This window comes from Euprymna scolopes, chromosome 11 (genome assembly GCF_053919585.1).
Source record: "Euprymna scolopes isolate OS-2025 chromosome 11, ASM5391958v1, whole genome shotgun sequence".
NCBI classification, from domain to species: Eukaryota; Metazoa; Mollusca; class Cephalopoda; order Sepiida; family Sepiolidae; genus Euprymna; species Euprymna scolopes.
This window is the reverse complement of record NC_136492.1, coordinates 76,773,256-76,779,270: the sequence shown is the minus strand read 5'-3', so window position 1 is coordinate 76,779,270 and position 6,015 is coordinate 76,773,256.

The window sequence follows — 6,015 nt, the reverse complement described above, 5'->3', positions numbered from 1 at the left end:
CGAATTGTTCTCCGTAAAATTCTGTTACTGTTTTTTTTTTTCACTATAATAAATATGTATTAATAAAAAAAACATATTCTATTTGGCGTCTTTACTCGGAATTGTTATGTTAACAAGCACCAAAATGAGTTCGGAATTGTTACGTTAACAAGCACCAAAATGAGTTCGTATGACTGAGAGGAAAGAGACGGAAACGTTCGACTGAGAAGGGCATAGGATGATGGAGTTAGTTTTAAGCCGTCAGCCCAAAGCGAAAATTATAACTTTTAATGAAGATGTAAAAGGGTTGAAGAATATTTTTGGATATAATGTATATAAAATCATAAGACACTTTGGGGAAATTTTCCATACACATGATTTGGGTGCATTAATTACTAATTTGAATTTTAATCTTCAAATTAGATCCTAACTTTTGTTCTGTACATAAAAAAAAATGTAGCCAATCAGAATATATCTTTCATTAACTGCCTTATAATCAACCAATCACAATTATTGTAGTATGTGTTAAAATCAAGATAGTGGCGTCCAGTGAAAAGAAAATATGTAAGCAAAACAAAACTATTTTCGATTTTACATTGACAAAATAACATCTCCTATGTTCTTGTTAATTTTAATTTTGCACTTTTCAAGATGAGGATTTAATTAATTATGATAAATAATAAATAATAAACAATAAATAATAAATAGGAAATTATCAAGTGTTCAGAGAGAATGAAATGTGTTTGAATATGTGTCTTCGTTTTAAGCAGTTATATTGAAAATATATACGAAAATCCATCACCTACTTCAAAGAATCGTAATTGTAAAATAAAATAAAAGTATAAATTAGTGATCGATAATTTTCGTAATTTCAACGCGTTTTTAGTAATCTAGTTACGGTAAATTATTTCTGCTGTTATGTCTCTCTTCATCTCTGTGTGTTTTAACTATTTATTTTAGACGAACACTTTTGGCGGAAGTAGAAATATTTTCAAATTTTAGTAAAGAGATAAGTTTTGTGTACAAATGTAACGTAAAATGATATCTCATTCCCGGACCATTCTATTTTTTTAAGGAAACTAACTAATCCTTTTACCACATACTCTAAGTCTGAGTGGGAAGGATATAAAATGATATGTAATAGCCTAAACAAGTATAACCTCCCCAAAAAGAGCATGCATAATTTATCTGACATAGTAAAAAGGAAGAAAACTGGTTATCTGCTTGGAGACGCAGAACGGTTAGAAAATGAGGGATCATTGTACATTAAATTTATATGCTAAACTGATCAGAATTCTAAATTGTCTTTTTGTTGCTTTTTCTTTCTGTCAAGTTTTTCAGGATATTCACATGTAATCACCTCAAAATAGAATCTGAAATCTTTTGGGGAGGAGAACAGAAAGTAATAACCTACAATAATTTTATCTATTAGTTTGCAAATTTGTTTTTTTTTTTTAATATACGGCAGAAGTTTGAAGAGCTTGTAATCAAAATCTTGCTGATTCTCTCACTTCTGATCTGGAGCACGAGGTGCAAGGGGGGGGAATTTGCTTGTTAATTTTAATCAAGCTTCTCTGCTTTCACTACCAATGCTCACGCCCTTTTTTTTCAGTTCCAGTTAAAATCCCAGGACTTCATACGAGATCTACCAATAACTGTATCCAATCTAATTTGTAGGTTGCTGAAAAAAATTAACAGCTCTTTCTACTGCTCCAAAAGTATAAACTTCTGATGCAATAATCTAGCTTTACAAAACACATATATATCCCAAGTTGGAGTGCCGTTTCCAAATTGCGGAGGTGTCGCTTAGAGCATTTTTCATTCTTTGACAAAATCACTTTCAGAATCTAATAAGAAGGGTGATCTTTTTTTTACGACCCTTTCCTCACAGAAGAAACCTTGCTAGTCTTTTTCTATTCTATTATTATTTTCACGAAATGTGCTGGGCCGACCTTTAATCTTTGGTTCCTTCCTTTCAGACGTTCATAAGAACAAAATATCTACTAACTTCAAAGAATTTTCCCGTTTACATCTAAGTTTTCACAAGCACAGTTTCTTTCCAAGAATTTTCTATCTGTGAAACTTGTTACCACAGAAATACTTCCCTTTGGGTTGCAACTTAGTCGTCTTAAGTTGTTTGTAAGTAATGTCCAAACCAATTTAGGTGAGCGAAATAGGATTTGACCAATATTTAAATAATTTTCCCGGAAGTCAAAATCTCTTCTATCAGTTTGCAGTTGATATGTTTGCAAAAGTTGAAGCAGAGAGACTTTTATAAATCAAAACTCATTAAGAAAGCTAAGAGTATTCTCTACACACATCTCAAATATCATATAACTATATAGGTCAGATATGCATATTACCTTCTATCGTCATAGGCAGTTTACGATGGATGCATGAAAGGATTCAAGATGCAATGACATGTCAGAAATTATGGAAAACCAGACCTATTTATCACATTCACTTCAAATGCAAAGTGGAAGGAAATTCAAGATGAACTTCTCCCTAAACAAACATACATCAATCGACAAGATCTATTGGCCGGAGTGTTTTGCCTAAAAATAATCAAAGCGATGAATCTGATAAACAAATAAGAAATATTTGTCCCACTACGATGCTACATGTACACAATTGAGTGGCAAAAACGAGGCTTGCTTCATGCGCATATATTATGTATTAACTCAAATAAAATTGATTCCATTATATCAGTTGAGTTACCTGATATACAAACTGATCCAAACTTATTTGAAATTAGAAAGAGCCTCATGGTGCATGCGACTTGTGGTAATATCTATAGAAATTCACCTTGCATAGCTGATGGCCAATGTACAAAAACTATCCACTTGAAACTCAGTTTAATGGGGATGGTTATTGTTGTGGTGGTAGTAGTTGAATAAATGACGAGAAAAAACACAGTAACAGTTAAATAACTATGTATAAACAAAATATATATAAAATGGGAATTGAACAATATCTTTGCTCATGGCAGGACTAATTGTGAACGACCATCCACTTCGCGTGTCTGTTACCGACTCTCTCGTTATCCGGAAGTGACGTCATGGAATAGTTCATTATTCCTGTTAATAGAGGTGCGTCACCAACACCAACTTCCAAGTTTTTTGTTCGTAAAAGCTGGTAATACCTCTTACGTTTAGGATCGATCATTAGTGGATCGGCGACCTTTTTTTCCAAACTGACTGTCTTAGTTCAGGTGCAATTCGGAGAGGTTCGAGATTAAATGTATTGAAAATAGTGTCGATCGGTACTTCCACTAAAGATGATGTATCGCTGGTGTCATCTGCGCGATATCTTCTTAATTGGGTTTGGTGACTTTATGTGTATGCTTCAGTCCTTGCACGATATATACCATATCACCGATTCTCTTACTGATCGTACCCACATCCCAGAAGGAGGTGATATTTTTGTAATTTTTGAAGAAAACTCCCTCTCCTGGCATGAAACGTTTACTGGGTACGAAGGTGGTCACTGGTCATCTTGACTGTTTCGCTAAGAGTTTGTCAAAAACGTATCTCACTTTCTGTGCAAACATAGTTAGGATTAGGTGTAATCCTATGCACGTGTAGGAATTGTTGAAAGGCTTCATCTATTGTCACTGTATCTGTTGCTGATTTTGGTCTTTCAAACTTTCCTTCAACTTTTGCTAGTGATTCATCTGAGCTTTTAGTAATTGCGTAATTATGGCCTTAAAATCTCCCATAATTGTTATCCTTTCCAGGCGGACGGCAAATTTTTTTTTCTTCTGAAACTGGACACAGAAAAATCTTGAAGGCAAAAGAAATGTCTCAATGTGTGTGTGTGTGTGTGTGTGTGTGTAAACGGGGGAGAATGTGTTCCTAAAATTTACTGAAACCTATTAGCAAAAAATAAAAAATAAAAAAATAATAATAATGTCGACGTTTCAATAAAATAAAAATGTTCTCTTTCAATCACAGTAAAGAAAAGCAAAAAAAAAAAAAAAAAATCACAACTCGAGTCTAAACAAAAACAAATTTGAATACTTCAGTTTTCCCAGTTCATAAAAAAAAAACCTTTCCAACAAACTTTAGACGTAAAAAAATATCCGAGTTAATTCTATTTGAAAATTATTTAACTAAGTCACTTTTGAACACGTGCTGAATTAGGTAAAACGCTTTTAACAGTGACGGTTTCGTATTTCTCTTCTCTCTCTCTCTCTCTCTCTCTCTCTCTCTCTCTCTTTTTTTGTTAAACATGAAAGGCTTATTTGCATACGGGAATATTCAAATATCGAATTCAGGTTAAATCTTTCTTTCACAACGAACAAGTTAAAATAATACAGTTTATAATGAAGTCGTGTTTTTTTTTAAAGACAAGAATTACTTTTTTTCAACTTTCTAATTGAATAAAACACAGTATTTTTTTTTTTTTTTGCTTTTTGTTTTCGTAAAGAGAGTTTTTACTTACGAATTCATCCAACATTTTCATATTTATTGACTTGCATGTTTTCTTTTTTCATTTTTTTCTTTTTGCAAAGGGGTGCGTCCCCAACAGTTATCCAGGATCGGGAGAAGATCGCCTGAAAGTGTTGGCTTTAAAACTATGGTTGACAATAAGTGGATCGTATCTTACTTGCCTTCACTTTCAAAGACATACAAAGCTCACATAAATATTGAATTTTGAAATTCTGTGAAATCTACCAAATATATTTGCAAATACATAAATAAGGGATCTGATGCAGCCATGTTTTCCTTACAAAAATGTTCATGAAAAATTTACTCGATATGAAATTGGTAGATATAGCGGCATTGAAGCATTATAGCGTATTCTGGAGTTTCCTGTTCGTCAAAGGCATTATTCAAAGCAACAGCTTGCAGTTCATCTTGAAACATGTCAGAGGGTTTATTTTACAAACAAAAATGCTTGCCAAGTTGCTCTAATCCCCCAAAATACAACTCTTATTGCATATTTAAAATTGTGCGAAAAACATAACTTTGCAAAAAATTCTTAATTATAATCAGTTTCCATCCTATTTTAAATGGAGTAACAACACATGTAGAGAAGAAAACGAGGAGATAATGTTGGAGTCATATCCAGGTATAAAAGTTAACACTACAATTGGAAGAGTTTATTCTGTGCACCCATGTCACCATAAATGTTTCGTTTTTTTTTAGAGACTCCTTCGTCATGAAATAAGGTTCATTTTCATTTCTAAGAACTATTGATGGGCAGACTGTTGGCAAATATTATACATTATTATGCATTGTTTTTTATGGTTTTACATTATTTGCTATTACGAAATTAAAATGGGTCAATGGGTGCGGATAATAGAATCTCCATTTTTTTCTGCTTTTCTAAAAACACTAGCAGGGCTACCCGGCGTTGCTCGGGACCGTATAAACAATGAAAAAACAAAAGCAGATATTGAACATATGTTTGATTCTTAGGGGAGAGGAATCTTTCATCTCTATGTATTATTTGTTTTATCTACCCTAGGACTGATATTGTTCATGTTTTATCCCTAGCATAGGTAATTTACAGCATGTATATGAAATTGTTTTACCTTAGGGAGAAGAGAACAGGTAATATACAACATAATGTGTCTATATTACATCCCTGGCAACGCCTAGAAACCAGCTAGAACATGTATTTCAGTCAATCTTTATTATATCCTGGGCTATGCCGGGAAACCAGCTAATCTCTTTTTAGTGACTTGACCACCAAAATACCTCCCTAAGTGTGTCCTTTCTTTTGAACTTATTAGATATAGGTATCTAGAAATGTGTGTGAAATTTGTTGAATGCATTGTTCACTATGATTTTCTTATTGTTCTACACAATATCAACTGTAGCGAAATAACACAGTAAACTTAGTGTAGTGTTAGAATAAAGAGCAAAGGAAAAAATTAGAATCATATTTTGTAATTGCAAATCTAAATTTGCTAGCATGTACCAGTATTTGCCAGGTTGTGGAAATTTGGAACTTATAACATATGTAGTGGCCTTTTCCTAGATACCTATTGCTAAAAATTATACTTTCATTTTGTTAGAAAAATCTCTC